At 37.0% G+C, this 12,336-nt stretch overlaps 1 long non-coding RNA gene across 1 annotated transcript; it reads right to left on the reverse strand.

The window, feature by feature from the left end:
- Nucleotides 1-5,466: 5,466 nt before the first annotated feature.
- Nucleotides 5,467-7,955, reverse strand: LOC144371370 (uncharacterized). Its single transcript, XR_013431433.1, has 2 exons — nt 7,232-7,955; nt 5,467-6,789 (listed from the first exon to the last, which is right to left on the reverse strand). It is a non-coding gene; the product is annotated as an uncharacterized LOC144371370 (long non-coding RNA).
- Between the last annotated feature and the right edge of the window lie 4,381 nt (nt 7,956-12,336).

Consider the following 12,336-nt stretch of genomic DNA (forward strand, 5'->3'; position numbering starts at 1 on the left):
AGTACCTATGATAAGCAAGCTAATAAACTTGATAAAATCAATGAACTTTAATCATAGGAGAGTCTCCGTACAAGAAGCCTGGCTATAATAGTTTCCATGTCATGTTTGATTTTAAAATAACAAATGAAGAGGTATTCTTAAAACCTCTTAATAACAGGAAATGTTATTAGCAATACGTATGTGAGGGAGGAACCAAAGAAAATTCCATGAGATAGGAAATAAGAATTCCCCAAACTTAAAGGGCCCAGGAGTCTTGTAACCATTTAATGCAGGAAAAAAAAAAAATGTCATGGTATCTCAATATGCCTGAGGGGATGATTGCATTACAGCTCATTACTGTGATAGATATTTGTTGTATGTCTTCCACAAAACACTACTATATACATTTTGTTTATAATGGAAAAACAAGCTTCAGAAGGATTTCTTTCCAGAATAGTTCATTGTTTTTTAATGGTGCTGGGGATAGAACCCAGGACCTTAAGCATGCTAAGCGCATGCTCTACCACGGAGCTACACTCCCAGTCCAGAATAATTTTTTAAAAGCTCGCCTGGTTCTTTATGGCCATCTGGAAAAACTTGGCTCCCCAGAATGCACCTCATTCTCTCAAAATTCTATAGGGCCATGCATGCATGGAAGTTAGAGGTTAATGGGCACAGCTTCAACCAAGGCTTTAGTGGGTAGATGTTCCCACTACAGTGTGGCAGTGCCTCTGTATTTTATTTCTTTCCTTCCTTAATCAGATCCCCTGGGGAGCATGCTTGATAAACAAGAGGCCAGGGACACATTCTTCCAGGTGAATTAGACAGTTGGATTGCAGGGAGTACTGAGCATGCTCTTTGCCTCCCCAGCCGTGGCATCTCACCCTTGCTAACCTGGCTTAGAAAAAACTTCCCGACAGCATGCAGAATTCGGCTCTGGCCAGGTCATCCGTCCATACAGTCAAGTGGATATTCCAGGAGAAAGCTGATCGGAAGAATGCGTGCTACACAGATGTAGGGCCAGCGATTCAGAGGCAATGACTGCTGCAGGAGCGCACAGTTGTCATCTTTCAATGGACTGGTGTACATGGGAAGAGAAGGTATTATTCCTGAAAATTTGCTAACTGGAAAGCTGAAGGAATTCATTTTTTTTTTGTGTGTGAAATGCTGAATCATTCTGATACACGCAGCCAGAAGTTTATGCAATTGCTCTTTTATCACCGGAAGATCTTTAGTAATTGTGGGCACTCCTCTTATTTCAATAGCTTCACAGAGGGATTGTTGACACCTTAGATTAAGCCAGTGGATACATGCCACCTTTTTCCATTCATAAAGTCAAAGAACTAAGGATGTACTGAGAACCTGAAGGCCACTAAAGAATTGGACTTGAACTTTTCTTTTTAACCTTGTAATCATCTATAAAGGATTTATTCCATGAAAGCAATTAGGAATCCTTGAATGTTATATGCATGAAAATCTGTTCTCCCTCACTAAATGTGCTTTTTTCCTTTGTTTATATGATCTTTATTAGCGGGAGGGAGTGCTGGGGATGGAACTCAGGGCCTCATGCATGCCAGGCAAGCTGTCTAGCACTGAGCCACATCTCCAGCCCTATGTGACATTTTTGACATTCACATGGATTGCTGTGTTTCTCAGTGTGAAAAGAGCAACACACTCTATACCCTGAAACCTCTCTGCAAATTAAATCCATCCTAGTTCTCAGCTAACTTTGACTTATACTTCAGTGCCATACCAGGAATGCTGATGGGCCCTCGAATAGAATTGAGTGGTAGAAATAATTTGTCTCCTCTATCTACCTCTCTGCATTAAGATGATTAACATTAGCAGGCAAAATACAATGAATTCAAATCATAGATTCTTATATCTAAGACAGTCAGTTTCATGAGTGCCCTGGGAATGGTTAATTTTTAACTTGGGTAAAAATACATAGTATGTTAGAAGCCCTGGAAAGCAGACAATCTGTTAGAAAATAAACATGAAAATATGGAGGCCCATGCAAACTCTTAAATATGTCCCCATGATTAACAAAATCCAAATGCTAAATGCAAATCCTCAAAGCAGAATCTTATACTTGTATAAAGAAAGACCTTCTTTTCTTTATAAAAATGATCAGCAAAAATGGGTGTGCCTGCCCTGCAAAGCATCATTGGATGACTAATTTCTAATATTACTGGAACACGTTGAAGTGTTATTAGTTGCACGTTAGTGCAATAAGGCAGATTTGGAACATACTCTAACTTTCTAATACTCATATGCCTAACTTTGGGTGTTGTAAGGAATACAGCGAATGCCATCGGAAGTGGCATTTCAGTGGTGTTAATGATTAATTAAAGGATAATTGCCAAGGGATGATTTCTGGAATATGCATGGCCCAGGAAGAAGAATGGACCTTAAATTAAACTGGCGACATGATTTAAAGCAATCTGGCTTCAGGTGTGATGTTAAAGCTTCTCCAAGCTATAGGGAATTTGAGTACACCACTGAAAATTTATTTTACTGTATTTTACTCATTCATTCACTCATTCCTTTACCTAGAGAGGGAACACAGCCATAAACTGTCATCGTTCCATGAGATCAGAGAGCAGATTATAGTACTTCTGCTTCCAGGCTCATGAGTTATGGGTACCAGTCTTCATCTTCCATTGTAAACAACCAGAAAAGTGGCCCATAATGTATGAAATAATGATTTCTAGAGATGAGGATCGGCAGCACGGTTCTGTGATCGCAAGAGAAAAACAAATTAGCTAAGTTCTAGGATCAGCTTTCTGAACTCCCATCTTGGTGGGGGACACTCAAGCAGGATATGGGGGCCTTGCTAAGAGACAGAGATTTAAGCTCTGGGAGGCTGAGGAGATGGAGGGACAGTGAGGAAGAAGCTACAGAGAAAATGACCCAGGAATTTGCATGAGTTCCTCCTTAGATTAAACTGAGGATCTGTGGAATGAAAGCACATGGAGGTGGGCCGGGGCAGGGGTGGGGGTATAAAAATTAGGGAATTATAAGCTAAGCAATTCAGAAGAACCCAGACAATGCTAGGAGAAGTTCAAGTACATTCCTTTTATTTTATTTTATTTTTATTTTTTTGGTACCAGAGATGCTCAACTACTGAGCCACATCCCCAGCCATTTTTATTTTGCATTTAGAGACAGGGTCTCACTAAGTTGCTTAGGGCCTCACTAAGTTGCTGAGGCTGGCTTTGAACTCCTGATGCTCCTGCCGCAGCCATTCCAAGCTACTGGAATTATAGGTGTGTCCCACAGCACCCTAAGTTTGAGAAGTGAAGCTATGCTGCCTATAGATTAAACTTATTCTATGCCTACATAACAAAACTTTTTTTTAAAAAAGGACCAAACTGAGCTGTAATTTAACAGCTTATCCCTCTCATTATATTCTTTGAAGGAAGATAACAAAATCTAAATGCGCAACATAAAACATCACAATGTCTAGTATCCAATTTAAAAAAAAAATTGATAGATTTGTAAATAACTAGGAAATGTGACTTAAAACTATAATAAAATTAGTTAATGGGGACAGCACTAAAAATGACAGAGATGGGGTGGGGTTGTGGCTCAGAGGTAGAGATTGCCTAGCACATGCGAGGCCCTGGGTTCAATCCTCAGAACCACGTAAAAATAAATAAACAAAATAAAGGTATTGTGCCCAACTAAAATAAAAAAATAAAAAATATATATATTTTAAAATAAATGAATAAAAAATAAAAATGACAGATGATGAAATTATGAGATAAGAACTTGAAAAGCTATTGTATATGTATTCAAGTGTTTCAATAAAAGTCTGAATACAGTGTAGATACATAAAAGAGCTGAATGGGCACTTGTGAATTGAAAAAATATATTATCTGATGTGAAAAATTCACAGAAGGAGATACCAGTACTTCAGATAATATAAAATAAGATCAGGAAACTTGAAGCTGTAGCTATAGAAATTATAATCTAACTACAGAAGGAAAACATTGGGGAAAAAGTGGATAGAGCCCTGTGACTTGTGTGACAATATTAAGTAGGTCTAATGTCCAGGCCTAATGTAACAGGAGGGGAAAAATGCAGAAATAAAGGGAAATTTCTTTCAAATTTGAAAATTAAAAATTAAAAAACTGAAATGCCTATAAAATCTACAAATCCAAGTGGCTCAAAGAATCCCAAATAAGATAAACACAAAAGAAATTATATTAAGGTCCATTATAATCAATTTGCTCAAATCAAATTACAAAAAAAAATGTTAAAAGCAGCTGGAAAAAAAGACACAATAAACAGATGAAAAATTAAAAATGACTTTCCAACTTGTCTTCAGAAATCATACAGATTTGTTTTTCCCCCTATACTGGGAATTGAACCCACTGACCTACATCCCCATCCCTCTTTATTTTTATTTTGAGACAGGGTCTCTGTTATGGTTTAGATGGGGTGTCCCCCGAAAGCTCAAGTGTGACACAATGCAAGAAGGTTTGGAAGAGAAATGATTGGGCTAGAGCCTTAGCCTAATCAGTGAATTGATCCCTGACGGGATTAACTGAGTGGTGACTGGAGGCAGGTGGGGTGCGGCTGGAGGAGATGGGAACTGGGACATGGCTATGGGGTATATATTTTGTGTCTGGAGAGTGAAGTCTCTCTGCCTCTTGCTCACTATGATGAGAGTTTTTGCTTTCTTCTGCCACCCTTTCCCACCATGATGTTCAACCTCACCCCAAGCTCCAAAGGAACAGAGTTGGCCTTCTGCAGACTAAGACCTCTGAAATTGTGAGCCCTCAAATGAACTTTTCCTCTTCTATAATTGTGCTGGTTGGGTCCTTTAGTCACAGCAGTGAAAAAGCTGACTAAAACACTCTCCCTAAGTTGCTGAGGGCCTCACTACTTTGCTGAGGCTGGCCTCCACCTTGTGACCCTCCTGCCTCAGCCTCCCAAACTAGTGGGATTACAGGCCTGCGGCCACCGCACCCAGTTGAACCAGATAAGTTTTAAATGCTGCAAGAAGAAAAAAAATATGCAGTGAAAATAACCCTAAAAAATAAAAGTGAAACAAAGACATTATCTACAAACAGTGGGAGAATTCCTCACCAACAGACCAATGCTGCAAGAAATACTAAGAGAAGTTATTCAGGCTGAGGGGCGAAGATAGCAGTGTGAAATCTGGATCTTTAAAATTTTTCTTTTTTATATCTTTAAAAGATAATTTTCTGAAAATATTTTTTTTTAAAAGAGAGAGTGAGAAAGAATTTTAATATTTATTTTTTAGTTCTCGGCGGACACAACATCTTTGTTGGTATGTGGTGCTGAGGATCGAACCCAGGCTGCACGCATGCCAGGCGAGCACGCTACCACTTGAGCCACATCCCCAGCCCCCTGCTGAAAATCTTTAAAAGGTAATTTACTGTTTCAAGCAAAAATTATACCAATGGAGGATCTTATTCCATGTATAGAATTGAAAAATATAACACAAAAGCAGAGGGAGGGATAGAAATATTTAAAATACTTAAAATAATTGTACAACTAATAGGCAATACAATACACATATAAAAATTTCTCTTTACCCATTTGAAGTGTGCAATTCAGTGGCATTAACTAATTCACATTCGGTGCACCCTATCGTCTCTCTTTCCAAATTTTTGTTATCATGCCAATCAGAAACTGTATTCCTATTAAACAATAACTTTCTTATCGTCCCTCCAACCGCAAGTCATGGCTAACTCGATTTCACTCCAATCATTTCGTAAAAGTGGGAGCAGACACTATTGGTTCTTTTGTGTACGGCTTAATTTTAGCACCAGGTTTTCAAGATTCATCCCTGTCACAGCATGTATCAGAACTCTATCCATTTTTATAGCTGATTGTCATCCCATTGTGTGTATAGATCACAATTCTGTGTATCCTTCATCTGTTGATGGATACTTGGGTTGTGTCCACCTTTTGCTTCTTATGAATAATGCTCTATGAACATTGGAATAAAAATATATGTTTGAGTCCCTGTTTTTCATTCTTTGGGGTGCATACCTTGGAGTGGAATTCATGGCTCATATGCTAATTCTGTGTTTTGCTTTTGCAGGGAACTGCCAAACAATTTTCCAAAGTGGTTGCACCATTTTGCGTTCCCACGGGCAATATATCTGCATTCCAATGTCTCTCAATATTTTTTTTTTTTGCCAACACATGTTATTTTTCTCTCTCTCAATAATAGGCATCCAAGGAAGTATCTCATTGTGGTTTTGATGTATATTTCCCAAATGAGTAATAACGTTGCACATCTTTTCAAATGCTTATTTGCCATTTGTATATCTTCTTTTTTAAAAAATCTGTTAATTAATTTTTTAAATTTTCTTTTATTTTTTCTTCTTCTTGGTACTAGAGATTTAACCCAGGGATATTTAACCACTGAGCCACATCCCCAATCCTTTTTATTTTTTTCTTTTGAGACAGGGTCTGGCTAAGTTGCTTAGGGCCTCCCTAAATTGCTGAAGCTGGCTTAGATCTTCTGATGCTCCCACCTCAGTCTCCTGAGCTGTTGGGATTCCGGGCGTGCAACACCACGCCCCACTGTATATTTTCTTTGAAGAAATGACAAGTTCCTTGCCCAGTTGCCAATCACACTACCTCTTTGTTGTGGAGTTGTAGTTGTAGAAGTTCTATTTTTTTTTAATATTCTGGACATTAAATCCTTATCATCTGTGTCATTTTCAAACATTTTTCCCATTCTGAGGCTTGTCTTCTCTCTCTCTCTTGATAGTGTCCTTTGATGTTGTTTCACTCAGCTTTTTCACTGTGGTGACCAAAAGACCTGAGAAGAACAATTAGAGGAGGAAAAGTTTATTTGGGGGCTCACCATTTCAGAGGTGCCTGTCCATAGATGGTGGCCTCTATTCCATGGGGCCTCAGATAAGGCAGAACATCATGGCGGAAGTGTGTGGCACAGGAGAACAGCTGGGGACATAGCATCTAGGAAGCACAGAAAGAGAGTTCCACTCACCCAGGACAATATATAAAACCCAAAGGCATGCACCAGGGACCCATCTCCTCTAGCCACACTCTAATCTCTAGTTACCAGCCAGTTAATCCCTATCAGGGATTAATGCACTGAGTAGGTTAAGACTCTCATAACTCATTCATTTTACCTCTGAACTCTCTTGCACTGTTTCACACCTGAGCTTTGGATGGATACCTCAATATCTAAACCATAACAGGTGTACCAGAGTTTTTAGTTTTGATGAAACTCAACTTACCTATTTTTTTTCTTTTCTTGTTGGTGTTGTATTTGCCAAGTCCAGTGTCACGAAGATTTCCCCCTATCTTTTCTTCTAAGATTTTTTTTTATAGTTAAATTCAGGTAAGATGAGAATCCAATTTCATCTCTGTATTTCTCAACAGTGTTTTTTGAAAAGATCATCCTCTCCCTGCCAAATGGTCTTGACACTCTTGTACCAAATCAGCTGGCTACAGGACTGGGATTGTAGGTAGCTCAGTGGTAGAGAGCTTGCCTAGCATATCTGAGTCCCTGGGTTCAAGCCCCAGTACTAGAAAAAAACAAGAAAAAAAAAAAAGCGCAATTTACCATAGTGTGAGGGTTTATTTCTGAGCTCTCAATAATGGTCCATTGATCACTGTCTTTCCTTATGCCAGTGCCACATTGGGTCATTGTCTTGACTTTACAGTTTTGTAGTAAGTTTTGAAGTGTGAGTTTTCCAGATTTTTTTTCCTTCTTTTTCAAGATCGTTTTGGTTATTTTGTGGTTCTTTGAAAATCTATCTGAGTTTTAAGATAGATTTAATTTCATTTCTGCAAAAAAACACGATTGAGATTTGGATAAGTGGTTGCATTGAATGTGTATATCCTTTGGAACAACATTATCATCTTAACATAGGGTGCTTCTCCATTTATCTATATTTTCCTTAATTTATTTAAGCAATGTTTTATAGTTTTCCATATATAGATCTTGTCCCTGCTTTGTTAAATATATTCCTCTGAGCCAGGTGCAATGGTGTACATTGTAATCCCAGTGGCTCTAGAGGCTGAGATAGGAGGATCACCAGTTCAAAACTATCCTCAGCAACTTAATGAGGCCCTAAGCTACTTAGCAAGACTCTTGTCTCCAAATAAAAAATGAAAAAATCTGGGGATGTGACTTAGTGGTTGAACGCACCTGGGTTCAATCCCTGGTAAAACAAAGCAAAACAATGGTCTTGACACTCTTGTACCAAATCAGAATAATACGCCGTTAAAAGCAATTTAAGCATAAAATGCAACAATTTATGTATGCATGTCTTTATTTATTTATTGGTACCAGAAATTGAACCCAGGGACCCTTTACTACTGAGCCACATCCCAACCCTTTTCATTGTTTATTTGGAGACAGAATCTTAGTCAGTTGCTTAGGGCCTTGCTAAATTGCTGAGGCTGGCCTCAAAGTCACTATCCTCCTGCCTCAGCCTCTCAAGTTGCTGGGATTACAGGCGTGCACCTCCAAGCCTGGCTAGTATTTTATTTTTGATGCTCTTAAAAATGAAATTGTTTTTTTAATTTTCATTTAGAAAATGAATGCTAGAGTATAGAAACATCTGATTTTTGCCTATTGATTTTGTATTGTAAAACTTTGCTGAATTTATTAGTTCTAATAGATTTTCTTTTTAAAGAATGCTTTACTTGGGCCTCCACTGCTTCCTCTTTTTCTCTGCTCCTTCCTCCCCCTGATCTACTTCCTCTACTGGAATGGTCTTCCCTCTATTTTATTTATTGGTTTTTTTTTAAGTTGGTGCTTTTTTTCATTATTTATTTTTATAGTTGTAGTTGGACACAATACCTTTATTTTATTTGTTTTTATGTGGTGCTGAGGTTCAAACCCAGGTCCTTGCATGTGCTAGGCAAACAATCTACCACTGAGCCACAAAACCAGCCCTATATTGGTGCTTTTAATGGCATATTCTTCAGTTTCTTCTACATAAAAGATCGTATCACCTGCAAATAGAGATCATCTTGCTTCTTCCTTTCCAATTTTGATATGTTTAATTTCTTGCCTAATTTCTCTGGCTAGAATTCCTGTGAGGTGGTAAAAGAGGGCTTCCCTGTCTTGCTTCTGATCTTAAGAGAAAAGCTTTCAGTCTTTCATAACTTACTATAAGGTTAGCTGTGCATTTTTCATTTACGGCCCTCATCATATTGAGAAAGAGTGAGTCTATTACTAGCTTCGTGGTTTTGTTTTTTTTTTTAATTATGAAAGGGCGTTGGATTTTGTCAAGGGCCCTTTCTGTGTCAACCGAGATGGATCTTGTAGTTTTTCTTCCCTTCATTCTATTAAATATAGTGGATTATACTGATTGCCTTAAGTGAAATCACCTTTGCAATCTTGGGATAAATCTTACTTGCTCATGGTGCATAATCCTTTTAAAGTTCTGATGATTCAGTTCTAGTAGAATATGTTCTGTCCTGGAGAATGTTTCTTGTGATCCTGAGAAAAATGTACATTCTGTCAGGTCTAATTGGTTTAGAATGTTGTTCAAAACCTTCGTTTCCTTATTATTATTTTTTTTGGGGGGGTGTACTATCGATTATTGAAATCTGCAACCATTATTATAGGACTGTCCATTTTTCCTTCAATTCCATCCATCTTTGCTTTATATTGATAGACACATAGATTGTTATGTCTCCTTGATGGATTGAACTTTTATCAATATATAATGCCCTTCTTCATTTTCTGTGAACTTTTTTGACTTAAAATCTATGGTGTCTGGTAATAATTCCTCAATTCTCTCTTGGTGACTGTCTGCATGTAATATCTTTCTCCATAATTGACTTTCAAGCTCTTCGCTTTGGTATGTGTGTTTCTTATAGACAAAATATAAATGGATCATATTTTTAACTCCATTATGTCAATCTTGACCTTTTAATTGTAGAGTTAAATCCTTTTATGTAATTATTGATAAAGAAGGACAAACAGGACATAGGACATACTTTTGCTTCTTAGTTATTTGTCTTCTATATATTCTTTTTGTTGTTGTTGTTCCTCAATTACCTCTATTAATGACGTTACATTATTTTCGATTTTTTTTTGCAACATACCATTTTAACTCCCTTATCTTTCCTTTTCTCTCTTTTTTAAAGTCATGGGCTCATTTGGAGATTATTCTTCACATCTTAAGCTTACAACAACCTTGTTTGAATAATACTAACTTAATTTTAGGAGCATACAAATACTCTGATCCTATATCTCTTCGTTCTTCAGCCTTTACGATAGTTACCATCACCGATGATATCTTTATACATGTGTGCGACAAGCATGGATTTAAGTAGCTGTTCTATGCATTTGCCTCTGAAATCATATAGAAAAAAAGAAGAGTTATAAAGTACAAGTAAAAATAACACTGGGTTTTATCTTCACCTATGAAGATAAACCCACGTTTATCTTATGATTTATGATCTATGAATTAAACCCAAGTCCTTTTCTTCATGTGGCTTGGAGTTGATGTCTAGTGTCCTTTGATCTGGATTCCCTTTACCATTTCTCATAGGAAAGGAGTCCTAATAACAAACCCCCTTAACCACTGTTTATCTAAGAGGTTGCACTCTCTCTCTTATTCTTTTTTTTTTTTAAGATTTTATTTCTTTATTTTTATGTGGTGCTGAGGATCGAACCCAGTGCCTCACACACGCTAGGCAAGTGCTCTACCACTGAGCCACAACCCTGGCCCAAGTTTTAATATATTCATAGAAACATCCCCAAACAAAAATTATTCAGGAAAAAAATTTACAAAATATGTGCAAGATCTATACAATGAAAACTAGAAAGGTGTCTAAAAGAAACTAAAGATCAAATTAAATAACGAGCTAAATCATGTTCGTGGAATAAAAGGCTTACTTTTTCTCAAATGAACCTGTAAATTCAACCTAATCCAAATCAGAGTCTTTTTTTTTAAAAAAAAGGAAATTGGTAAGCTAAATAAAAAAATGATATGAAAATAAAGAGGGTCTAGGCTAGCCAAAACAAACTAGAAAAAATTACCTGACTTCAAGGGCTTACTCTAGAGATACAATAATCAGTACAGTGTGGGATTGGCAGATGGATAGACCTATAAATCAATGGGATAAAAAAAAAAGTGAATCCAGAATTAAACTCATAGACACAACAAAAGTATAACAAAGCATTTAAACAACTGTTAGCTAGAAAATATTAATGATCCATTTGTAACCAAGAGCAAAGTACATTCATGAAATAATTTGCTGCAATGAGAGTTATTTAACTTAGGACTTTAGAGTTAACAATTCATAAATAATGAAGTGGCAACAGCAGGATATACATTTAACTTTATCACATTCTTTCATGGAGATAAGCCGATATGATGGAACCAGTGTAGGCTTTGGAGTTAAAACCTAATAACAATAACAACGAACGTTTATGAGAATTTACCAGGTTTTGGGGAGCGGTACACAAAGCTCTTTGTATATCTTACAGTAACAAATTTTAGCAATGAATTTGTGTGGCAGGTGGTATAATGATGACCCATTTACAGATAAGGAAACCGAGGATTGGAAACAGTAAGTAACTTGGACTGTGCTACACATTTTTTTTAATCCAAAAAACTGTGAATTAAACCCAAGCTTATTGATTCTGGAGCTCCCCTTCTAAACTATTTTACCATCTCAAATTCCAGTTTGGGACTTATCAGCTACGTGTCCCTTGACAAGCCACTTAAAGGTCTTTGAGCCTCTGGCAAAAAGCATGAGGGCAAGAATAATTTAAGGAGGGCCAGTCTAAAGATTAAATGAGATAATTTATGTTAAATCTCTCAGCACGGCTTTGGAACTAATACAATAAATATTAGTTTTTCTTTTACTTTAGACTTAGTTAATAACATGTAGAGTATAAGACTTTGTGAGGGGATCCAAACAAGAGAATTCTATAAAATTCCTTTGTAAGCAAAAAAAAAATACTAAGATGCTAAATAAATTCTGATGATTATTATAAATGCACAGAAACATAAGTGGAAACCAACCATTTTTTTTAAATCAGCATATAAAACTAAAAACTCCAGGGATGGCTTTAAAATTGCCAAAACTGTATGCTCAGCAGAATCACTAGGGAAGTGTTTGTAAAAACTCTTTCTTACATTCCATCTAGATAGACTTAGGGAATCTAAAATCCGGATGGTGAGGTCCTGGGATCCAAATGATTCTTATGTACCATCAAGTTGAGAGAATGACTTTCTTATCAAAATTTCATGTTTCTCAATCATTCTGTAAATATTTAAGGTACTTCAGTTATATCAGAGCACGATGCTGGGTCCTAAGATCAATGATTTGCAATCAATGAGATCCAGTATTCATAACTGGAGGCTCC

The sequence above is a fragment of the Ictidomys tridecemlineatus genome, chromosome 16, assembly GCF_052094955.1.
Source record: "Ictidomys tridecemlineatus isolate mIctTri1 chromosome 16, mIctTri1.hap1, whole genome shotgun sequence".
Taxonomy (NCBI): Eukaryota; Metazoa; Chordata; class Mammalia; order Rodentia; family Sciuridae; genus Ictidomys; species Ictidomys tridecemlineatus.